General features: G+C 50.8%; 1 protein-coding gene across 2 annotated transcripts in view; it reads right to left on the reverse strand.

The window, feature by feature from the left end:
- The window catches only part of Sbk1 (SH3 domain binding kinase 1), a 45534-nt gene that overhangs the window by 16135 nt on the left and 3439 nt on the right, over positions 1-25960 (reverse strand). Inside the window, exon 1 of one of the 2 annotated variants that reach the window (XM_048460150.3) lies at positions 5634-6179. The exons of the other annotated variant lie outside the window; for it this stretch is intronic. The gene's annotated coding sequence lies outside the window, so the exon portion shown is untranslated. Of the gene's footprint in view, positions 1-5633; positions 6180-25960 lie in introns of those variants that run through there. 2 annotated transcript variants of the gene reach the window in all.

Raw genomic sequence — 25960 nt, forward strand, 5'->3', positions numbered from 1 at the left:
GGACTTAGAGGGCACAGAGGTCATCGACCGTCGGCTGATGGGTCAGTGACTGTGGCAAGGTTGCCCCTAGTGAACAAGCGTGACTGTGAGAGAGATGGTTGGATGAGCAGAGGCTCTCTGGGGACCAGGGCTCCTCCCCAACCCCAGGTCTTCCCTCAGCTACAGAGGGACAAATAGCCTGCAGCCAGAATAGGCCTACGCGAAGGCTCAGGTGTTCACTACTATTCCTATCAGAGGGTCCTGTGCAAGTTGTTTGTCCTCTGAGTTTCAATTTCCTCCAGTAGATGGGTGTAAGAGCTAAAGATGCGGTTCAGCGGCAGAACACCTGTCTAACATGCCCAGGACTCCAACAGTAGAAGGAAATGGGATAGAAAATGGTTCAGGTTCAAGCAGTATTTACAAGAGCCGCCACTTAGAAGCCACTTAAAACGGCTTTAGACACATTGACTCATTTAAACCTCAAATACCCTTGGGAGGAGCTATTTATGTCTTTACAGCCAGGGATACTGAGGCTCAAAGACAAAGATTAAGTGGTTATGTCCCGGGTCACACAGCCAGTCAGGGCTTAGAGATGACTGGTCTGGTTATGTCCCGGGTCACACGGCCAGTCGCGGCTTAGAGATGACTGGTCTAGTCCTAAGACATTTCAAGACAAGCCGTGCACCTACTGTGTGCTCTGCACCGTCCCTGGATCTGAGAGTACCCGGGAGTCATTGCAGCTCAGGCTTGAAGAAGCTTGCACCCTGCTTTGCAGCAGCCAAGGCACTGACGGGGAAACAGACGCATGTCAGACAAGGTGTTATCCCGGGGGAAATGCCAGGGAGGAAAGGGAAAGACGCTGCCAAGCATGGCAGCACAGCCTCAGCGAGGAACCGAGGCCTGGGGACACTGTGCTGGGACAGCAGAGGACACGACAGAGGCCCAGAGTGCAGGCGCTGAGGGCTAATTGATTAGCAGGCTGAGTCAGGAGGAAGTGAGGAAGGGTGGTCACTATCTCGGGGGAATTCAGAAGACACCCCAGGGAAGTGGCTTTCCTTCTCAGGAGCCTGAGAAGTCCTCAAAGAGGCCAAGCCTTGTTCCCTGAGGGTGAGGCATAGCTTGTGACCCTGACCTGGGCCTTGTCTTAGGAGACTCCTGCATAGCTGGGCTTCAGACCCTTGGAACAGGCTGGTGTCCAGGTGACGTCCTAGAGAACTCTTCAGCTCCACCAAGCCTCGGGCTGTGTGTTTGAAAGAAAAGTGGCCAGAATCTTGCCTGAACCCCAAGACCGAGAGCCTTGAGGAGAGTGCCTCACTTCAGAGCCCGATTTCCTTCTCTTTTTAGACAGGGTCTTAACTATGTAGTTTTGACTGGCCTTGAGTTTACCATTAGACCAGGCTAGCCCCAAACTTAGAGATCTGCCTGCCTCTGTCTCTCAAGTACAGCAAGCAAAGCTGTGGACCACCATGCCTGGCCAGAGCTCATTTCCCTTTCCTCTCGGGGCTTTAGAGGACTGTATTACAGACAAACCTTTGGGGTATACCAGTTGCTATTCATAGCACTTCACAAACATCCATTCCCTTAGCCCTCCTAACAGCCCTGCTGGACAAACACTAGGATCCCTTCTTACAGAAGAGAGTTCTGAGGCTCAGAGAGGGCGCCTTGCCCGAGGCCACACAGCTAGACCCAGAGTACTTTTGAAAACTAAGCAGCCGTAACTACAGAAGAGGAGAGCTCCCGATGCCTGGCTCAGAACTGGCAGGCACCCCAGGGTAGTGACAGCCCCGGTGTAATCAGAGTCCTATTCCAGGGGGAGCAAGGGCAGCAACCCCTCCAGCCAAGGAGGACACTGGCAGACAGTGGGAGCTGCACTGAGTTATACAGCCACTATGGGGTCACTCTCTCTGGTCTGACAAGGGGAAGAGGTGATTCTATGATGCCCAGCCCTGCCCAGTCTACCATCTGGAAGCCCAGAAGCCCCTGGTATATTCTAGAACCCTCTTGCGACTGTTCAAGCTGCAGAGAATGCGTGCTAAGCGGTGGGAAGTCACAGCAGGTCCCCTGACTGGGATCCGCTCCTCTGCATATGGCGGCAGGGAGTGGGAGAAGACCAAGGCGGGCAGAGCTGAAGCTCGCCTGCCTGGCTCCAGGCTTCCAGACCTTCCCAACCACCTTGGCCATCAGGAGCTCTGAGCACCCCTCTGCAGTCAGCAAACATAGGTCCCAACTAGCCTAAGGTCAGGCTGATTACTGGACAGGCAGCTGATGCCAGTTCAACACAACCCCTTGGTGAACACAGGGCTGGGCTCAAATCTTGCCATGGGCTCAATGCAGGGTTAGTTTAGGGGCACAGAGAAAATCTCCGCAGAGCCTGGAACTGCAGACTGACAGTGAAAACTGCTCCACCGCTTTCCTCCAAGCCTGACATTAATGACATGGCTTCTCGGGTGGGGGAGGAGCTAGGAGTGGCCAGGATGGATGAAAAGGAAGAATTAAGTAGCGGGGTCTGAACTAACCCTACAGACCTGCCTTTTCCAGGGCTCCAGGACTGGGCTAGGAGTCCTCTCTGCTCTAGTCTCAGAACTCTTCAGCTCTGCCAGCTACGGCCTCTAGTGACTCCCCAAGCCCTCTACTCTCTAGAGCAGCCCCCAAAGGAAGCTAGGCCAGGTCTGACAACCTGCTGTTGACCTCAGTTTACCCATCTGTGCAGAGAGGATTGAAGTGAGTCTTTCTCTTCTCTGGCTTTCCAGGATGGAGTTCTGTGCTTTGTCGGTGACCAGGTAGGGGCTTGAACACTGGGCAAAGGATGCTGCTCATGCCTGCCATATGCAAGGGCTCCATTCCCAAACCAGCAAACAAAACAAAGTAACCTTGCTCCTCCCAGCTTCGGACATTCCCTTAACATGAAACTGATTGCCAAATAACTGGGCCAGAGCCAGAGGCCAGCACCAGGCCGCAGTCACTGGCCTTGGCTTTGGAAGGTATGCCATCTTCCTGGTCGGAAGCCTGCTGTAGCCCGAGGTCAAGAGAGGTGGCAGAGTGCCATGTGGAGAGCACCAACTCCGGACTCCCCCTGGGTTGGGATGCCCTTGGCTGCTTATCTATATGACAGGGAGGATCCTGTGTAGGGGAACTAAAGTCAGCAATGGGCCAACACCAGCGTCCGCCACACAAAATGAGGTGAGAGACTGTTAGGTCTTAGGGGCACACAACAGCCACTGCCGAGCAATGAGCAATCGTTTGACTCCACCCTGCAAACCTGGAGGTCAGAAGCAAGGCTGTAAGGTCACGTCAATAAAGAACAGGTCAGGAGTCCTTGGGATAGCTGGGGGTAGGACTATGTCTCCTGTCCAAACAAGATGGCTCTGGGCCTGAAGCTGCCGCATCCCCTGGTTTTTTGAGAGGATCCCAAAATCAGCATCTGAATGTGAAATCTTCCAAAACATTTTGAGCACCAATAACAAATGCAGACGTGTGAAACACACTGATCAGCAGAATGGGGCTCTAAGCTGGAGTTTCCCAATGCTAAGGCATCAGGCTGTAGGTTCAACAGTGCTGGTGTGGCCAGGACAAGACAGCCCCAGACTCCTGAAGCTGAGCCTGGATGTGCAGTCTCACAGCACATGGAGACAGATGCCACTGTCGTCTAGGCTGCTCAGCCACCAACCAATCAGACAGAGCTCTCTACTATGTTACTATGTGCCAGTCCAAGCCAGAACAAAAAGGGAGGTAGAGGTAGAAACAGTCGCCGAGCCATCCAAGAGTGGGGTTCTGGACATGGAGATGAACCAAGTGTAGTGGGGGTATCCAAGACGTAAATTAGGGCAGGCTGCAGAAAGCTGGGCTGCCAAGCTACTTTATTAGGGCTACTAAATGGGGAGCCACTGCAGGTTAGAGAGGAAAGAAAGTCTTCCTACCAGTCCCCTCCTGGCCCCATAATGGTTCTCTCTGGTCATAGTCATTTGAACCTCTGCTCTCCAGCCTCTGCTTCCACTTCCTTGCCTGTGGGGTGTATGACAAAGCCCCGGACTCCAACCCACCACACAGAATACTTCCAAGATGATTAGGACACACCCAGATGCTCCTGACAGTCTGCCTCCAATCTATAGTCCCCATGCCGGCTGCAGAGTATGTGGTTCACTGCCATTCTTTCTGGGAAATGCCACAGGCTTGATCAAGGTCACCCAGTCTTCAGGGCAACTGGTTTCCGCACATCCTCTGCTGGGGGTGACTGCCTCGACCGTCCTTGAGTTTGCAGGAGGATCTGCAGAGAGTGCTGACCCACGCTACATCCTCACTCGTGGGGCAAAGCCAGCAGCAGGGTGGAGTCCAGGCAGTGGTGATGGGAAGGCATCAGCTGTTCAAGTCTGATATGGGGGATCAGGTGTCTCACGGATGGGGCCAAGGGCTGGGCAGGTTAGTCCTGAGAGCATGGTCTGGGCAAACACAACAGCCCAGGGCTTTGAGGCCAGATAGTCAGGAAGAGAGGAGGGGAAGCCTCGACTCCAGGGTTGGAACTTCAGACACGGCAGAGGTTTCAATGAATGAATAGATAAATGAACAAAGGAACTTCTAGAGGGCTCTATGCCCAGGGTCCTGCCTTCCCCAGCCTGTCTACTCACCTAGTACCTGACTCTGCACCAGCGCATGTCTGTGGAAGACTGAGAAAGACTTCCTATCCTTTCTTGGGGTCTGTGATTCAGAATTCAAAGGTACACCACCCCCAGGGTCTTCCAGCTTCCCCCGGGTCTTGAGGTTTAGTACTTTGTTGAGAGCCTCTTGATTATAGATGCTTTGGAAGCTTAAGTAAAAACCCGGGCTCACTCCTTCATTGTAGAGGACACAGCGACCCAGTCCTGGACTTGGCCCTAGGTGTTCCCGCGATGGGGGAGGTGAGGAAAAGGGGAGGAACTCAGGTTTGCTGTCCTTGGGACTTAAGAGGGACAGAAAGGTGCGCTGACCTGAAATGGCTTCTTCACTTAGGGTACCTCCCCTACCCAAAAACTAGCTGCTCACTTTGAGAGGGTTTGCCTTCTCCCTGTTTTGCAGGAAGCACAAAGAGGGACCCGGGTAAAGAACCCCACTGTGACCCGAGTTGGGATAAGGTAATCAGAGAAAAGAAGAGCTTTCCTCCGCTCATTCTCTCAAACACGCCCCTTCCTTGCCCTCTCAGACAAAGGCACACACCCAAAGCCCTAGCTGTCACCCAGAGCTGCAGAATGCAGGCACTTCTCACCTGTGGGCGCCTCAAATTTTCTTTCGGGGTTGGGGAGGCTCGCTTAAGAACTCACCCTGGCCTTAGGGGGTTGGGACATCTATATTTCTTTATTCTTCAAGGACCTAGGGTTTAATGCTCCACGCTCGATTTATAAAGGAGACTCTCCAGCCTCTTTGCCCTCTCCAGGGCATAGCGACTACTCTCTCTGGGCGTCCGGAGCTGTACCCAAACCTCAGAGTTGGGGTGGAGAGTGGGGGAAGGGAGAGGAGGAGGGGGCGGCTCCTCCAAGCGAGACACAAAGAGACGTCCTTCAGCCAGGGCTCCATGGCGACGCTGAGGAGGGGGAGCGCGCACTCATTACTTCCTTCCCCACCTGCAGGGCTCTGGGGACCTCGGTGGCTACTCACCTGCAGCCCCTCACCTGGGTCCCACTTACCTGGGCTGGGGCCGCGGGGACGCCGCGGCAGGGGGTCTGGGCGCCGTGTCGGTCTTCGTCAGCCCGGCCCGAGAGGGGCTCAGGGCACCACCACCACCATAAGCCGGGACGCGGAGGGCGTCGCTAGGGGCTCGGTCGCCCAGGTCCCGGGGCTTTGGGGTGCCCGCGGTTTCTCGTTGGCAAGAGGATCTGATCTCGCTGTCCTAGGTTTGGGGGATCCTGTGTGCCGGAGCAGCAGGGAGGGCTACCGCCCCGAAGCTGGGTCGCTCTGTGTCTTGAGGTGTGCGGTTGCAGCAAGCAGATCTTAGGGGGCCCGGGTTGGAGCGGTCGCCGCGCGCTGGGTCCCGGTAACCGCGTGCGGGGCTGGAGGTCACGGCTCAGCCGCTGGGGGGCTCGGGCGCCGCCGCTGCAAGCAGCCCGGCCCTGCGGGCCCCTGCCCCGGCCTGGCGCGGGCTGAGGCTGCGGATCCTGCTTCGCCTCCCGCTCCGCCCGGTGTTCGGGCTCCAGCGCCGGCGCCCGCCCGGGCTGCGCTCCATCGCGGCCTCGCGGCTCCGCCTCCCGCCGGCGCGTACCTGCCCGCCCGCCGCTCCGCCCTCCGTCTCGCGCGCCGCTGCACGCGCCTTTGTCCGCCGCGCCGGGTGCGCGCCCCGCGCACGCGCACTCCCGCCGCGCACTCCCGCCGGGCGCCGCGGGAGCCTAGCGATGCCCCGCCCGCTTTCCGTCCGTGCCGGGTCCTAACGCCCGCCCGAAGCTGCCATAAGCTCCTTTTTCTAGGTCAGAGCCCAGGAGGGGGCGAGAACGAGGTTAGAGAGGGCTCCGGGGAGTCGCAGAGGGTCACCTGGTCCAGCTGCTTGGTCCCCGAGGGAACCAGACTGTCCCAGACTCTTCCAGCCTGTGCTTGTGGGGCGGAGCCTGGATTTGTTCCCAAGAAGGAAAATATATCCGAGTCCTCCTATTCAGAATGTACGCACTCATTCAACCACCGGTCCATCTGTTCACCCGCCTGTCTGCCCATTCATTCTTCCACCTATCCATTCGATCTCCACGAGACCTCAGAAAACTACCAGGCTACTCAGAGACCTGGGGTCTGCGGGTCGTGTATGTCTCAGGCCGAACCTGCGAGCCCTGCTGTAAGGAGCCGGTGAGGAGTTAAGGTGTCTAAGCAAAACGGAAGGAAGGGGGCTCCTGGCTAAGGCAGCAGCTGTGCAAAGACACCCGGGTGCGAAGAGCTTTGTTCATTAACTGGAAATTGGTAGCCTGGGTGCAGGTGGGGCGGAGAAGCAGAGATGGCGGTGGAGTGGGAACACCGTGTCCTTCCGGAGGCCCAGTCTCTCTTCTGCACCTCATCCCCGCAGCACGTTATTTTCTTCATGGAAAAAGCCCCCAGCACACCCAGAATCTCCCCCTCCTTTTAATCACTGATGAGCTTGTTTTCCAAAACCAGCATCCTCTTCCCAACCACTCTGACTGCTTCTGGAACTTTTAGAACAGGGTATTGCAAACTTAAGTAACCTTAGGTGGACCAGGGAAGATGGCTTATTAGGTATACAGTGCTTGCCAGGCAAGCATGGGGACTTGAGTTCAGTCCTCGCACCCACATAAAAGCCAGAAATCCAGTGTCATAACACCTGTAGTTCCAATACTAGGGAGGCAGAGACAGGCGGATCCCTGGAGCCACCTGCCTGCCTCGTCTGTCTGATCAGTGAGCTCCACATTCAGTGAAACATGCTGTCAAAAAAAAAAAAAAAAAAAAAAAAAAAAAAAAAAAAAAAAAAAAAAAAAAAAAAAAAAAAGGAGGGGAAATGGGGAAATGAATGAGAAGCCTGAATAAATTGTTTCCCTCAAGCCTAAAGACCAGGGTTCAGATCCTCAGAACTCACATGGGAGGCAGGCAGGATCTCCAGAGCAAGCTGACTAGCAAGACTAGCCCAATAGGTGAGCTCTGGGTTCAAGTACAAGTCCAGGCATTGGTACATAAAGTAGAGAACAACTAAGAGAAATAAATACTGCACTTAACCTCTGTCTCTACATGCACACACGTGTACGTGCAAACACACACATGCATGCACACTACACATGCATACCCCACAAAAAATAAATAAGCTGGGGAGTGATTGAAGAATACACCTGATAATGTCAACTTCTAGCCTCTACACTCACACATTACACATACATACACCACACACACATACCACACACACACTACACATACACACCACACATACACAACACACATACCACACACATACCATACACATACCACACACACGCACCTAAGTTACATGAATTGCTTTACAGGAACTGGAGATGTGGCTCAGGAGAAGAGAGTTTGCCTGGAATGTATATGGAAGGTCCTGACTGAATCCCCTGAACTGGAAGAAAAAAAGTTGATGCACAGACTTTTGCTTGGCAACCTACACTATCAACACAACTATGTCTAATTCCTAGCCCACCCTCCTCCAACCTTTACCTAAATTCCATTTTCTGGAAGCCAAATCTTTTGTGGCCACCAGCTCTGTTGAATGCAATTTTGGTTGGGTTGCATCCTTAATGAACTTGCCAGCACTCCCTGTGCCCTGTGGGGTAAAGCCTACCTTCCTTACCCTGCATGGTGATTTGAATGAAAAAGGCCTCCATAGGCTCATAGTGGGTGGCATTATTAGGAGGTGTGGCTTTGTGAGAGTAGGCGTGGCCTTGTTGGAGGAAGTGTGTCACTGGGGGTGGACTTTGAGGTTGCACATGCCCAAGACGGGGCCCAGTGCCTCTCTCTGCCTACTGCTCACAGATCCAGATAGAGAACTCTCAGCTACCTCTACATCACCATGTCTGCCTGCATGGCACCATGCTTTGCAGTGTGATGATAATGGACTAAGCCTCTGAACTGTAAGTCAGCCCCAATGACATGTTTTCCTTTAGAAGAGTTGCCGTGGTCATGGTGTTTCTCACATCAATAGAAATCCCAAGACACCCCATGTTGAAAACTGCCAGCATCTGGTGCCCGCTTGCCACACCACCCCCGTGATGATCCTCTCTTCTCCACTCAGACTTGGCCTCAACAAGTTTTTCTGGAGCATCTGCTTTCTTGCTTTTCCACATCTTTGTACATTTGGTTCCTCCTGTCTACAACACATTCCCCTTCTCTTCTGTTTTCCACACACGTAACCCTCCTGTGCCTGCCTGTTCTCTTCCGCTTCATCCTCTTAACATCAGAGCTTTCGAGTGGTCTATCTTTGTCCTATACTCACTAAGTGAGGTATTAGTGCTCCAGACAAGCAAAGTGGGGGTGTCTGTGTGAGTGAATGGGGTAAGTACAGGAGACTGCGGAAGAAAGGGTGTCTTCTTCCTGTGTTTTATAACTGAGTTCCCAGACACTAGGGCTTAGAGAGTACTTCCTCATCCACAGAAACAGGGCTTGGCATGTTCTTGGCTGTGGTTATTGCTATAGTTTGACTTTTAAATGTGCCCCAAAGGCTTGTTCCTTGGGCTGGAGAAATAGTTCAGCAGTTAAGAGCACTGACTGCTTTTCCAGAGGACCCAGGTTAGATTCCCAGCACCAGAGGGCAGTCACTTCAGTTCCAGGGAATCTGATGCCTTCTCTTGGCCTTCTTGAGCACCAGGCATGAAAGCAGGGCACAGACACGCATGCAGGCAACACACTCATGAAGTAAAATGGAATAATTAAAAATATCTTTTAAAACAGAAAGAGAAGTCAGGCACTGGTGGTATATGCCTTTAATCCTAGCATTTGGGAGGGAGAGGCAGGCAGATCTCTGACTCAAAAAAAAAAAAAATCAGAAGAACAAAAATACCTAACAACCACCATGACAGAAAATTAGAAAGAGAAGCTCAATCTTAAAGCCTAGCACTGTTGAATGGTGATGGGAACCTTTAAAAGGCGGGGCCTCGTGGGAGGTTTTACGTAATATGAGGACATGCTCTCAAAAAGAATTGTGGGACACTCTTCTCTTTTTGTTCCTGGCCATGTTGTAAGCCGGCTTCTGAGATACTCTACCTTGCCACTGGCCCCAAATCAACAAGGCCAAACAAACAGTTAAAGCCTCCAAAACTTTGGACCAAAATGAAGCTGTCTTCTTTATAATCCTTTTACCACAGGTGTTTTGTTATAGCAACAGACATCTGACTAACAGTTGGCAAGAATTTCCCAGTTGAAGGCTTCCTCCTGAAAAAACTTCCTTCATTCTTCAACTGGGGCCTTGATTACCCACAGTGCAGTTAGTAAAGGTTTGCCAAAATGCATTGTGGGCTGTCTCTTCCCTTTTGCCCTCTCAACAATGCAAGGTGGGAAGTCTTTATTCCCATAGGCAAAGTACTGTTGCAGGAAACACTTATTGTCCTTAAAACTAAGCTAGGAAGCTATAGGTTTTGTATGTTTGAGGGCCAGCAAGGAAGACAGGCATTACAGCCCTGCTAGAAGAGGACCAGGCTGCTTTCACATACAGGAACAAGAAAAAATCGTGAAGAATCTGGCTGTCCGTTGCTTCTGAAAACCAAGCATTTGGACTTGTTAGGATGGGTGGCGGGGTGGGGTGGGGGTGGGAGTGGGTATGGCACTGGGTAACCTGTCACAACCAGCCAAAGCCTTAGTGAAGGCTGTGGTTAATTTAGAATGCTTGTGGGGAGAGGAGGAATGGAAGCCTGCTCTGGCCCCCCAGCTGCCTGCAGCAAGATGGAGGGAGCACAGTTTGTTTTTCTCACCTTCCCCTTCAAAGGTTTCACCTAGGAGGAGGCTCACGGGATCCATGGAATTGTTGTTCAGTGAAAGTGGAGGGTTGTGCTGGCCTGAGCTTCTCCCACTGAGACTGAGCCATTTGGGGCTGGAATAAATCACTACCAGCAGCAGCCATGAAACTGACCTATGGTTCACAAAGGAGAACCATATTTGCTTTCTGTGGCTGATCCCCAGCCAGGGAACTAGGGTTCATCCGTTCCTTGGGGACACAAGACTCCTTTAATGCCAACTTGGGGTCCAGGACTTCCCATGGACTTTATGGAAGCATTCTAGGCTCTTGCTACCCAATGTCGCCCTCCCCACTCCCCTCTTTCAATTGCTAGGTCTCTCGCAATCTGGCACTTGTCCAAGCCTCCGCTAGTTCCCTCCCAAGCATTTTCTGCGGTAAATTGCTTGTCTGCCTGATCCCACCATGACCTGTGTCGGAACCAGCTCAGTCTATCTGACCGGAGGAACAAGGCAGGTGGCTACAGTCCCTTGTCCTTGATGCCTAGAAATGTGCCAGTCAATGCTGTCCCCATAGCAGCACTGTCCTTCTAGAGGGCCATCGTGAACGGCAAGTAGAACGTGAAGATAAAACTTGGCCACGACTTCCACAGCCATGCAGAATACCGGAAAACAGATCTCCATGCAGATTGCCTCTGTCCAAACACACAGCTCTCTCCGCAGTAAGGAAGTCAGTTTGGTTCTGCTTTGTTCGAAGCACCGCCTTGCCATGTAGCTCAGGCTGGCCTTAAACCCAAGGTCTTGCTGTTTCCACCTCCCACGTGCAGAGATTCCGGGGGCATAAAGGATGGCGTGCTCCTGAGCACCTAGGGACTGCTTCCTGTACAGGGAAACGCGGGAGGCTTGGAACCTCAGAACCCCAGGGTCACTCCCTGTGACTGAGTCAAGTTTCTAATTCTTAGGGTGTGGGGGAGGGAAGATTCAGGGAGAAATCACATGATCTAGACCCTGTACATGACAACGCTCAAACTAGAGTCTGGGTAAGGCTCCTAGCTGAAGCAAGTGACCTTAGAAGTGCTTGTATTTGTATATTAGTCATCTCTATGCTTGGGGGGTCGGGTATCGGGGCATCTCAGGCTCACTCTTTCGCTCTTGTCCCAGTCGTGACACAGAGATGTTCCTGAGTTATTGATCCATGTGGCTATGGTATTATTGTACAGAAAGAACCCCTTAGAAACTGATTCCAGGACCAGCTTATATCGCTCAACAGATCAAGAATCCTGGTGATGCTGGTGACTGGGTAGTTCAGGAAACGGGTTAGGTTTAAGATGACAGATATGATGTCATTTGGGTGCACAGATATGGAAAGCACAGGCAAGTGGAACTGAAGTGCCCAGGGCCCCTGAGGACAGAGCCAATGAGCTGAGCTAGGGCTCCATCAGAACCCACGGTACTTCAGAAAGAGAGGGGCAGCCGGAGTGCAGTGGCTGGGAGGCAGTGGGTCTCTGAAGTCTGTTTGGAATGCATCCCACGGGAGCAGCAGAGTGTTCCAGCCGTGTTCTTGTGCTCTCTGCCCCACGTGGAAATACAACTGCGACCGTGGGTGGCCAGCAGGAAGGCACTGATGCTGACAAGTGCCGTGTGCTGGCAGTTGGAGCAAAGACCTGCTTCTCTGTGGTTCTGCAGGCCTGCTGCGCTTTGAGGCAAGAACTCCGCTCCTTGTTGCTGAGCCAGCCAAAGGCAGGAGGATGTCTGTAACGTCAGGGGAGTGGCTGCTTGTGGAATATATTCAAGGTCCAGGACTGGGAGGGAGGGGATCTGATGGGGTTCATGTTTGTTGTGGTTCGTTTCTTAGTAGAACCATGGGGTACAGAGATGATAAACCATTCACATTGGCTTCTGGGGTATCTTCCACTTCCCGCAACTATACATTTTTTCAAAACAACTGAAAATTACTCTGTGAAAGTTTTGATAAATGTGATTCCCCCCCTTAAGACAGAGTCTATATATGTGTGTGTGTGAGAGAGAGAGAGAGTATATACACACGTATGTATGTATGTATGTATGTGTGTATGTATGTATTGTGTGTGTGTGTGTATATATATGTATATCAGGCTAAATCAGAACTCACTGTCCATCCTCTTAGCTCAGCCTCCTAAGTGCTGGGATCACAAGTCTGTCTGTCTCCTTCCCTCCCTCCTTCCTCTTTCTTTCTTTCTTTGAGGCAGAGACTCTCGCAGCCCACACTGACTTTGAACTTGCTGCATAACTGAGCGTGACCTTGAGCTTCTTCTGATCCTCCTGCCTCTACATCTTAAGCGCTAGGACTACAGGTGTGTATCACCAGGCACAACTTTGAATTTTTTCACTCTGTGAGTATGTTTCCTAAAGCCAGGTCCTAGAACTATCTAGAATAAACCCCAATGGTGAGGTTTCCACCTACAACCTTAGTGTTTCAGAGGCTGAGGCAGGGAGACAGTCGCTAGGTCAAGGCCAGCCTTGACTTGTGGAGTGAGACCCTGCCTCAAAAATAAGATAAAATATAAACACATCAAGAAAAATTCTTACTCTGGATGACCTCATCGGTCAGTGCTTTGAGAAGTACCAGGAATGGGGAGACTTTGGCACTGCTAGCCCCTACCACCCTGCCATCTTGTCACCTTAGTGATAGATGCTGTGCCCTTAGGGCTGGGATGCAGCTGTTGCTTTTGAAAATGATGAAATGAGGACCCGATGGGACCTGACTCCAGCCATGCTTACTGCGTCTCTGTAATCCTCCAACTGAGGCCTGGACTCTCAGAGCTGACTCAGTCCCTGATCCTTGCAAAATGACCCCCGGGAACACAGGCATTTATAAGGAATCAAGTGTGTCTAGTACACTTCCCTGGAGGCTGGGGGGAGGGGGCTGGCTTTATTGGTGTCCTAGTTTGAGTTCTCTGAAACAGACCCTGAGATAGAGAGTTGAGCAAGTCCTTTATCTAGTAGGTGACCTCGGGGAGGGGAGGACAAGGAGAGGGGGGAAGATAGGCAAGGGTGCATCCTGGAGTGGGCCACCACTCTGAAACAAACACACGCAGCCGACATCACTGAGGAACTCGAGACAGTGTAGGGCGTGCTGGCCACATCCTGGAGGCCAGGATGGAGAAGAGCTGCTGGGGTGGGAGTAGGGCTGGGGGCGGAACCAGAAAGCCCTCAGGAAGAGATGAAGTTGCAGGAAAAGCTGGGAAAGAGGCCAAGGACATCTGGGTGGGGCCTGGCAGAGACTGCCTCACACGCCTGCATTTGGAACTTTGCTAGGCTTGGCGCGATGCCCACACAGTCCAAGCGGCACAGAATCCGTTACCTAGCATCTGTCTGCACGTTCTGGTCCCAGACCCCCCGGTTTCCCTTTAGGAACCAACATTCCCTGCTGTACCCTTCCTTCCTCATTAGAGGAGCTGATGATGAGGGCGTCCATCCGAGGAGCACCTGTTCGACTCTTGGCCTGCTCTTGTGACCCAGCTCCGCCAATCAGTGTATAAAACATTCCTGGCTACAGGGGTGGGTCCTCTCTGATGTGTACCTGCCCCAGCCAGGCCACAGTGAAAGGCAGAGAGTGAGGGCCTGGCGTTGCCTCACCAGGGAGAGCCTCCAGAGGATGACGCCAGCAGAGTAGATAGAGAACCTAGGTGGGGTGGGTTCAAGCTGTGCCGTTATCTGGACTCCTTGACACCCCTGTACTTGAAGACTTGGACCGTTTAGTTCTGTGACCCAGTAAAGTCCCCTTGGAGTTGAAATCAGAGTGACTTGGGTCTCTGCTACTTACAAACCCATGCTCTCTGCTCAGTGGAGGAATGTGAATTTCTGAACCGGTTAAAATCTGGGAGTGAACACCTGCCCATCTGACCCAGGTGAGCACCTAAACACCTGCTCATCTGACCCAGGTGAGCACCCCTCCCCCGCCTCAGTTAAAATCTGGGAGTGAACTAAACACCTGCTCATCCGACCCAGGTGAGCACCTAAACACCTGCCCATTTGACTCAGGTGAGCACCTAAATACCTGCTCATCTGACCCAGGTGAGCACCTAAACACCTGCTCATCTGACCCAGGTGAGCACCCACCTCCTTCCCACCCCGTTCTCTGGCTTTTCTTTGAATGTGAGGCAGAGTCTCACAATGCAGTCCAGACTAGCCTCAGACTTGATCTCCCTGCCTCAGCCTCCACAGTGTTGGGATCACAGGTACATACCATCACGTCCAGATCTGCATGCCCTTTCCTCCTTCCCAGGCCTAGAATGTTCCTAGCATACTCCAGACAGACCATAGACCATAGACACAGTACTCGCTTGGCTGTCCCCACCCTTCCCCCAGTTCCTCAAATTCCCACCCCTAGCCTCTTCTCAAGGCCACCTGCTTTTTTAATAAACACAGATTCGTGCCAGGCCACGCCCTGTGCATACTAGCACCTTGATACCTGGCTGGGTCCCTTCAGTGCAGGAGCTTTCCCTCTGCATCAGGGGCACAGGGAGAGGGGAGGCTGGATAGAGCTTTCGTACAACCCGGGACTCAAATCACATTGCCTCCAGGGTTCAGGCTCTGCTGTTCCCTCCTGTTCCCCAGTCCAGCTGCTCCTGGCCCTCCTTGCCACCATGTTCAGACTCATCTCATCCCATTTCTCCTCTCTGCATCCTCTGCCCTGACCTGCTTTCCTCTCTGCCTTGTGCTGCTGCGGTAAAAGGCAGAGTCCTGGTGTCCCGTGACAGGGCGGAGGACATGAAGTGAAGGCCAACGTACTGAAGGCGCTCGGGCAACACCTACCCCTTTCCCAGTCTTTTGGGGGCTTGGCTGAGCCAGGGCCAGGAAGAGACAGAGAGGAGTGGGAGCCAGAGGGGGCTGGGTGGAGCTGGGTCTGCAAGCCCTAATTAAGTGAGTTAATTAGGAGGGGAGGAGAAGCCTTGTGGGAGTTAATAAGCTTGGCTAATTAAGTGTATCCTAGAGAATGGCTTGAATTCTAGTGGCTGGGGAGATATGAGGGCTTAGCCAGAATGAAGGGCAGGGAATGAGACACCGGCACCTCCCAGGTGTCACTGGGACTTGTCAGAGGCTGAGCTCAAGGTTTACAGCTACCACCGGGACCTAAGGACATGACCAAGTCCTGCAGCTTCCCCCAAGTATGGCCTGAAGTTACCAGCAATGTCTGAAGTCCTCAATGAAGCCAGTACTATTTTGGTTTCTGGACCTGAAGTTACTACTGAACTCTATCTTGTCCCTTGTCACCCATCCCTTTGGAAGTAAAAGCTAGATTGCCTCTGAACAGTCCAAGGAACAGGGATAGAAATAGAGCCTTGACATCTGGACTGTTCTGAATAACCATAAACACGATCCAGGGTGGGTCAGGGCCACACTCCCTGTGACAGTCAAGAACCACGGCTGCCGATCACTGAATGCCCCACCCGCCCTGAGGTTCAGTGTATAAAAGGTTCTTGCCTAGTTCACAGATGTGATGACAGAGGCTCAGAGAGGAGTCCAGTGACCTGCTCCAGTCAATTTGCAGCCTGCTGCTTAAGCTACCAGGGGCAAGGCCAGATGCCAGTCATCTCAAAGGTCGAGTGTCCCAGGAATCTGGGGGCTCTCTCTTGATTAGCTTGGTTCTCTCTAATGTGGGGTTCAAAATGACCCCAGTTTTGATAGCTCCAGTGGACAAAAGGTCAACTTCCACAGTATACCTGGGCCTGGGGCTGACCTGGGTCACTCTGTGTTCAGAATGCAGGACAGAAGGGTCTCTTCTAGGATCTTCCCTGGTGGGTTTCACTCCTATTGAATACCATACTCCCTTGGGTATAGGATCATTCATAGGATGGTGTAGACTCTTACAGGTACTTAGGGCCTCCCTGACGGTGATCCATCCCAATTCAGTCCCCAGTGGGAGGGTCCCATGAGCCTAAAGTCACAGAGTCAAAAACAAAACAAATGGAAAACTTCAAGATACCAACCACAGGCTGTTCAGCCTAAAGGCAGGCTCTGTGCTTCTGTGTTGACAGGTCCAGCAGCATCCCACAGCATCCACAGCATCCCACAGCATCCATAGCATCCCACAGCATCCGACAGCATCCACAGCATCCCACAGCATCCGACAGCATCCACAGCATCCCACAGCATCCCACAGCATCCACAGCATCACACAGCATCCCACAGCATCCCACAGCATCACACAGCATCCACAGCATCCCACAGCATCCCACAGCATCCACAGCATCCCACAGCATCCCACAGCATTCCACAGCATCCACAGTATCCCACAGCATCCCATAGCATCCCACAGCATCCACAGCATCCCACAGGATCCCACAGCATTCCACAGCATCCCACAGGATCCCACAGCATTCCACAGCATCCACAGTATCCCACAGCATTCCACAGCATCCACAGCATCCCACAGCATCCCACAGCATCCCACAGCATCCCATAGCATCCCACAGCATCCACAGCATCCCACAGCATCACACAGCATCCACAGCATCCCACAGCATCCACAGCATCCCACAGGATCCCGCAGCATTCCACAGCATCCACAGTATCCCACAGCATCCCATAGCATCCCACAGTATCCACAACATCAGGCCTGGCTGGATCTCTTGGTACCACCATTGCCTCCACTGCACTTTCATCCACCAACTAAACAGGCAAATAGTTCCTTTGCTTGCTTATTTGACACAGGGTCTCACTGGCCTGGAGCTCACTACCAGGCTGACCTCAGACTCACAGAGATCCGCCTGCCTTTGCCTCTGAAGTGCTGAGATTACAGACATGCGCCACCGTGTGCAGCCAGGCAAATACTTCTTTACCTTTTTGTTTCCCTTGCAGTTCTGGGAATCAAACTCAGGGCCTCTGACCTGCCAGACAAGCACTCTGCCACTGAACTACAGACTGCCCCCAATTGTTTATCAAGTCCTCCTACCGTGCTAAGTAGCGTTTCCAAGTGGCAACACAGAAAAGCCCCAGCTTTGCAGAACCTTGGCTCTAGTAAAGAGAGGCACTGGCAAATAGGACCCAGACATAAACAATGCAGGTCAAAGCTTTAATGTGAAAAAAGAGATAAGGCAGGAAAGGGGGAATGGCATGCTGGGAAGTCCTCACAAAGATGGTGATCCCTAAGCAGAGACTTGAATGAGGTGAGGGAAGGGAGCGTGCAGAAAGGGGAGCCAGGACAAGGAAATGACTGGTGCAAAGGTCCTGCAGTCAAAGTTCAGCAGCAGGGAGAAGGGCTGGGACAGGGGCAGCAGGAGCAGTGATGTGTGTGTGTGTGTGTGTGTGTGTGTGTGTGTGTGTGTGTGTGTGTGAGATGGGATCGCTGGAAGTCTTTGACTTTCACTCTGAAGGATTTTGAGCAGAGAAGGGTTGGGTGTGTAGGGAGAACAGACTGTGGGAAAGAGGACTCGGAAGGACCAGTTGGAAGGCTGTCGGCTTCAGACGGGAGATATGGCATCAACGTGAGCCAGGACTGTGGGAGTGGAGTGGCCAGAGTGATGCCCCCTCCATCTGTATGAAAGCACAGCAGTGGGTGTGGGAGGCACAGAGGTCCTTGTTTGTGTGCACAGATAAACATGTGGGAAACTAGGCTTGTTAAACACACAGGGCTGTCTCTTCAAATGGAGGGCTGTATAACCTGTTCTCTACCCAGAAGGCTGGGAGCAGACATGACGAATTGCCTGGTGACCTTTGTGCTATCTGTGTGGCTGAGACCACACTGGATCTGTCCCTAGACCCTTATCATGAGCTGTCAATCTGTAAAACCTATCTTTACGGGAGGTGTCACATGAAGTCAGTCTACAGAGTCTGTCGTTATGACAGATGCCACATGCACTTTACAAAGAGTTTCGATGTGGTCATGTCCGAAGCCTTATTGTGAACACAGGATTGAGTTGTCACCAGAAAAGCTTTGTTTTGTGTTTGTTTGTTTGTTTATTTATTTATTTATTTGAGACAGGGTTTCTCTGTGTAGCCCTGTCTGTCCTGGAGCTTGCCCTGTAGACCAGGTTGGCCTCAAACTCACAAAGATTTACCTGCCTTTGCCTTCTAAGTGTTGGGATCACCAGAATTTTTTTTTTTTTACTAAACTGTGCTATGCTTAAACATGCCTAAAATAAATTACTGAGGGTCACACTCCCAAAGTTTGAGTCAACACTGGCTGCTCAGTTGTGTTGAACCAAGCTACCCTCTCGCCTTCTGTGGATCATCTCCATATGGCTGTGCCCAGGGTGACCAGGTACGAATGTGGACTCAGATTCTCAGGGTTTCCAGCTCTCCAAAGATGTTGAATATTTTGATAAAAGGTCAGAATGCCCTGGGTTTTTTGTTTGCTTTTGTTTTTTGTTTTTTTGAGACAGGGTTTTTTTTGGGGCTTTGGTGCCTGTCCTGGAACTTGCTCTATAGACCAGGCTGGCCTTGAACTCGCAGAGATCTGCCTGTCTCTGTCTCCAGAGTGTGAGAATTAAAGATCTGTGCCACCATTGCCCGGCTGTGCCCTGGGTTTTAAGTGTTGTCTCTTTTATTTATTTGTTTGTTTATTTGTTTTATCTATCTATCTACTATCTATCTACTTACTTTTATGTTTTTCTCCTTTGATCCAGGGTGTGACTATATAGACCAGGTTGCCCCTGAACTCAGTGTGTAGCCTTTGTAGTAACTCAGGCTGGTCTCAAATTCACTATTCTGACCCAGCCTGCCAGAGCTGGGATAATAGGTATATATCACTACACATGTTTCTATGTCTATTTTATGGCTGATGAAACCACATGACAGAACTTCTGTGCTACTCTGCTAAGTCCACATAACCAGAAGTAGTGGATCTGTAACATGTGGTTTCAAAGACTGAACTTGTCAAAGTCATTAGAAAAAGAAGCCAAGGTTGAGCAAACAGCGCCTTGCTGGGCCAGTCCCTGCAAATACGAGTACAGCACTCCCTCTAGTGGCCAGTATTGTACAGTGCAGGACGGGTCAAAGGATGCCCCCAACCTCCACTCCTCAACTCACTACACCCGATCTGGGAGAGAAGAGCTTGTTTCTAGCCTCCGCTCCCCATCACACAGGATTCAAGCCCAGGCCCTCTGGTCCACTCAAAGTCCCTCCCCTGGCCGTGACTGAGCAGCGACAGCCCCCGGGGCACTGTGTTGTTCCCCGTGCCTTTTTCCTTCTGTCAGGAACTTGGTCTCTGTCCACACGCTAGTCCTGAAGCCCCGCTGCTCACTGTGACATACCGAGAGCCTTCAGAAGTTCCATGCCAGGCCATGCTCCAGAGCAAATGACTGTGTTTAGACTTGTGAGAGACAGAGTTTAGAGATCAGAGTCACATCTGAGAACTGTTTTCTCAGTGCCCAGATATCATGATGTCACCTGCAACCCACTCTGCCTCTCTGGGCTACATCCCCAGGTACAAACAAACCCCAGACCTCATGAGGACTCACCCATAATCTTACCTTCCAGAATCTCCGAATTGCTCCCTTGGCATCCCTGCTTACCCCGTTGTTTGTCCAGTTCCTGCATGTGACAGCCCTTGGACCTCACAGAGACAGCTACCCGATGCCATTTCACTTCTCCCTGCCTGTCAGCCTGGCAGTCACCACCACCCACCTTGTCTTGTATGGAGTCCACTCTCCATCACAGGACTGACACCTGGAACGTGCCTCACTTGCTCACCCACCTCTCCCATTGGGCATCTCCTTGGAATGCCACTATTCACCCACCCTGACACTGCCTACACCAAGCAAGTGGCTCCACCAGGGACAGCCATCCCAAGCAGCCATGCCCCTTAACCTCCAGAAGTGTGTCTAGAAGGGGAACTCGGTGCTGCCCCACAGGCTCCGTTTTCTCCTGTCCCCTCTGAGCATTGCTGCCAGGCTCCCTCTGTCTGGGCACGCGTCTATGAAGGATCTCGGAGTGTGTGTGTGTGTGTGTGTGTGTGTGTGTGTGTGTGTGTGTGGAGGGGGACAAACTAACCGCACTCACACCAGCCCCAGGTGATGCCCCTGTGGTGTCCACAGACCCACATAGCAAGGCATGGCTGACTCTTGCTGGCTTTTCTTCTCATCCCAAGGCATGGCCCTTGCCTCTCTGGGAGAACACAGGGGACTAAGTCATGAAACTGACTTCTGCTGCCAAGTCACAAATCCAACAGCCACTGTGAAAGTCAGTGTGGAGGACCCCCCAAAACTTAAATAGAACTATGGCATGGTCTAGCAAAGGAACCTAAGTCAGCACAACCCAGAGACACCTACACGGTGTATCATTGCATTACATATAACATATAACAGCCAAAGCAGGGTACCAGCCTTGTCCACAGAGTAATGTGTAGTGAGGAGCTGCGGGCAGGCCTGCTTTTCGCCTCACCCGGCTCCTGCATGGCTAGCTTAGCCCCGGAAATAACAACATACAAATTGTATTCATTTAAGCATTGCCTGGCCCATTATCTCTAGAGAGTTAGTTACTGGCTAACTCTCACATCTTGATTAACCCATTTCTAACCATCTGTCTAGCATCACAAGGTCGTGGCTTACCGGGAGAGATTTAGCATGTCTGACCTGGTGGCTGGCTCCATGGCGTCTGGCTCATAGCCCTCTTCCCAGCATTTTGTTCTGTTTACTCCGCCTACCTAATTTTCTGTCCTATCAAGGGGCCAAGGCAGTCTCTTTATTGACCAATGAAATTAACACAATAGACAGATAACCCTCCTCCATCAGTAATGAACAAAAAGGTATATACACACACACACACACACACACACACACACACACACGAAAATATAGATGAAAAACTCATAAATTTGAAGATGTCACAATGGAATCTATTACTTTGCATACTAACTAAGCAACAATAATAATAAATTAGAAAAAAGGAAATGCTAGGGAAATGGTGGGTAGGTAAAGTGCCTGCTGCATAAACACAGGACCTGAGTTCAGATCCCCAGCACCCATGTAGAAGTCAGATGTGGCAGCCCATGCCTGTAACCCCAGCACTTGGGACAGAAAAAAGATAGACAGATAGTGGGGAAGGGGGCGGGGGGTTATGAGCCGCTCTACCAGAAATGGCAGCCACAGGGTCAGTGAGAGACCCTGTCTCAAAAAATAACACAAAGACTGAAAGAGAAGACAGCCCGTGTCGGCCCCCAGCCTCCAAACACACATGCGCAGATGAACACAGCGACACACCCACAAATGTACCAAAGCATCCAAAAGAACAGTCTCTCTGCACAGTGAGATTATTAACCCATAAAGGAGAAATGATGTCATTTCCAGGAAAATGGATGGAACTGGAGATCATCATGTTGTGAAATTAACCAGACTCAGAAAGGCAAATATCACCTGTTCGCTCTCATGTACATTTAAAAAAAGCATGAAAGGAAGGGGACTATTTAGGAAGAAGAAAGGGGCCAGTAGGAGAGGTGAGAGGGGGTTGTAGAATGTGGATGTACTCAAACATTTGATACACATGCATGAAGAATCATAATGAAATACACATGTGTAAAGAATGAAATTTTGCATAAGTTATATATGCAAAAATTCTTTTTTAAAAAGATGAGGCTAAGGAGATGACTCAGAAGTTCAGAGCACGCACTACTATTTCAGAGGACCTGAGCTTGGTTCCTAGCGCCCACATGGAATGGTAAGCGGTAAATTCACCTCTATCTGGCCTCCTCGAGCTCTGGCATTCATGTGCACACCCCATACACACATGCACACACATACACACACATACATGCACACACACACATGTACCCAGAGTTTGAAGTAAGATAAATCTTTTTTAAAAAAAGAAATCCAGGGCTAGAGTGTTGGCTTAGGGGTTAAGAGCACTTACTTCTCTACCAGAGGGACTAGAGTTCAGATCCCAGCACCCGCATCAGACAGCTCGCAAATGCTTGTAAGTCAGGCTCCCAGAATTCAAACACCCTCTTCTGGTCTACACACACACACACACACACACACACACACACACACAACAAATAAATAAAAGTAAAAAACAAAATTTAAAGCCAGAACCCCCACTAGCTCTCCCCATGGCTTTAGCCTTGTTCTCAGGAGTAACCACAGGTGAGAAGCCAGGGAGCTGGTTTGAACACTCCCTGCCTCTGCTCATCACCCTCACCCATCCTCTGGTCTATCCTCCCATCCTTGGGGGCTCTCCCTATCTGCCTCCTAGTCTCTTTTGTTCCCACTGTTACCTCTGCTTACAGAAATACAGCAGGGCTTGGTGGCACAGGCCTGAAAGGCTAGCGTTGAGGAGACTGGGGCATGGGGATGACAGGTTCTGGGACAGCCTGAGCTACATATTGAGATGTATCAAGAAAAATTAAAGTTTTATTTATGAGATACATTTATATATTGTCATTTTGACATGATGAGGGGTCTTCCTAGACTCCAGATCAACCTTTTGTTTCTGTTATTTCTGTTTGTTTGTTTGTTTGATTTTTTTTTTTTTTTGGTTTTTCTGTAGCCTTTGCAGCCTGTTCTGGAACTAGCTCTTGTAGATCATGCTGGCCTTGAACTCACAAAGATCCGCCAGTCTCTGCCTCCTGAGTGCTGGGATTAAAGGCGTGCGCCACCACCGCCCGACTGTTTCTGTTATTTCTGGAGACGATCCCCAGTTTCTTTTTTAAAAAACGTTTTCTAAAATTGTTTTTATTGAGCTATATATTTTTCCACTATCCTTCCTTCTCCCTCCTTTCTTCCCTCCCTGAATCTCTTTCATAGTTACAAATGTATGTTTTCAGTCTCTGCACGCAGAGCCCATGGCTTGTTTGGAAGTTTTTTTTTTTTTTAAAGATATTTATTTATTTATTTATTATGCATACAGTATTCTCAGTACTCTGCCTGCATGTCTGCCTGCATGTCTGCCTGCAGGCCAGAAGAGGGCACCAGACCTCATTACAGATGGTTGTGAGCCACCATGTGGTTGCTGGGAATTGAACTCGGGACCTTTGGAAGAGCAGGCAATGCTCTTAACCACTGAGCCATCTCTCCAGCCCTGTTTGGAAGTTTTTGTCTCTGAATATTGTTTCCATGCTCTCTGTGCTGTGGTTCAGGAGAACAGACATGGCGATCCGTTGACAGGGGAAATGGAGCAAGGGAGGCAGGTGCCCTCTAGAAGCTGGAGAAGTCAAGGGGCTTGCCCCTTCTAGCTTGTAGAAAGCTCTTCTAGGGCATTCCATCAACACTTTAATTTTAGCTCAGCGGTTGATTCTGATGAATAAAACTGTGAGGTGACAGACTTTGGAGAGCATAGGAAACTAAGCTGATGTTTAGTCTTTGTGGAAGCAGTTAAAGGCTGCTATGGGTGGGAACTTTTTTAGTGTCTTACTACCAAGCCTGGACTGAGCCTGGACTCACGACTCTCTGGTCTCAGCCTCCTGAGTGCAGATTACAGGCGTCGTCTCCCATGCCCGGACTGTGTTTCCATACAGAGTGGACAACTTCAATTATTTCATTATAGTGAGGAAATGCTGGGAACAACACCTTCTAACCTGTTTAGGAGACACAGGCACAGATTCTGCCGCTTCTTCCTCTTTGAGGGAGAAGGGAATCAAGAGTGACTGAGTTGATCGAGATTGGAGCTTATGAAACAGGGACCAGGCTCACTGAGAGACTTAAGAATTTCACTACACCGGCTGGAGATGAGTGTCAGTGGAAGAGACCTAGCTCACGTGGGACCCGGGTTTCCATCCTAGCAGTACAAAAACCACAAAAACGAAAAGAATACCACCACCGAGATCTTCCCTCTGAGAAGGAGGATAGTTAGCTTGCCCTTGACTTGGTGAAATACCTGAGATCAATTTATCAATTTATAATAGGAAAGATTTGTTTTGACTGGCGGCCTCACAGGTGTCCGCTCATGGATATTTTGTACCATTGTTTCCGGGTCTGTAGAGCATCATGGTAGGAAGTATCATGCTGAAGCAGAGCTACTGAGGGATGGTACAGGGAAAAGGAGAAGAGGGAGAGAGAGGGAGACAGAAAGAGGAAAAGAGAGGGGAGGGGAGGGAGGAGAGGAGGGAAAAGAGAGAACACTGGGGTCCAATATCCCCCGTAAGAGCATGTCCCCCAAAGATCCGACTTTCTCACACCATCTTAAAGACTCCACAACTTCCCAGTAGTATCATGCTGGGGACCAAGTGAACCAAGCCTTTAACAAATGGGCCTTTGGGGTACATGTGAGTTCCAAGATTTAAAAAGATTTGCAGGCAAGTCTGTCCTGTACTACTCACTACACTCTTTGCAATGTTCTAAATAAACTTATCCTAAAAAAAAAAAAATGAAGAAAGGACTTACAGGCCAGTTTGTCAGAGGCCAGTGAGATGGCTCTGTGGGTAAAGGAACTTGTGGCCAAACCTGATGACCTGAGTTTGATCCCTGGAGCCCACCTGTTGGAAAGAGAGAATCGACACTTCCACATTGCTCTCAGACCTCCTCGCTCGAATAGAATTAATTTCAGCCGTACTTCATACTGGCCTACCCTGAAATTCTTAAAAAAATAAACAAGGATGGAACTGGAGAAATGGCCCAGTGGTTAAGAATACTTGTTGCTCTTGCAGAGGACCCAGGTTCTTTTCCCAGCATCCATGTCCTGTGGCTCACAGCTGTCTAGAGTTCTCTAACTCCAGCTAGGCTCCACGGGCACTCACACATGCACAGCACACACTGACACAGACGTAAACATACAAATAAAAAAAATTAATCTTTAAAGAAGTTTGTGCATAGGGTTGCAGCCCGTAAGTCCAAGTAGCGTTGTACAGGCTCTGATGGGGACAGGAAGCTGTTGACAGGCACATTACAGCTTGGCTGGAGTACACAGACACCTGGACGGGCTCATGTAGCCCCACTCCCTGTACTTATGAAGCCACCGTGAGTCAGTCACGGGAGCGTCCACCCTAATGACCTAATCCGTTGTCATCACTACCTCATCTCTAACACCACACTGAAGTGAATTTTCTATCTTGATATCATCGACACAAGCCTTTTGGGATTGAACTCCTGTATGAATTCTTGAAACCAACCATATTCTAAATGTGCTAGCAGTCATCTTCTTCCCTTGATCCTGGCCTGCCTACCTCCCGCACATCCCTCCATGATCTCGGTACTGGTGTCCTGTATCCATGCTGGCCCAGCAGCCATTGATTTGCCGAGAGCAGCCTCAGGGATCTTTTAAAATGACAAGTAGATTTTATTGTTTACCCACTTAAAAGCTTCTAAAGGATTCCCTTCTCATCTAGTAGAAAACCCAGCTCCTTAGCAGAGCTAGCAAGGCCAAGTGGATCTGACCTGTTCCCGACTCACGCATGTCACTGTCTCACCATTCTTCTCCGGCTTGTCCACGTTGGCTTCTCAAGAGTGAGCCATCACTGTATGCCTGCGGCCTCTATTCCGTCTGCATGAATGGTCAGTCCCCTCCCTTTGCCAGGTTTGGGGTACCAGCTTTCCAAGTCACCTTGCACGAAGTGTGTGTTTCCTGTGTGTTCCTGTTCATTTCCTCCCCAGCGGGTCTGAACCTGACGATCACATTATGGGTTTACTCGTGTGTCATCGGACCCTCATTAACCCTGAGCTCCAGGACCACAGAGCTGGTGTTTCTCATGTGGTCCCTAGCTTTCTCCCGTGCAGGA

Source organism: Myodes glareolus, chromosome 7 (assembly GCF_982192425.1).
Source record: "Myodes glareolus chromosome 7, mMyoGla1.1, whole genome shotgun sequence".
Lineage (NCBI taxonomy): Eukaryota > Metazoa > Chordata > Mammalia > Rodentia > Cricetidae > Myodes > Myodes glareolus.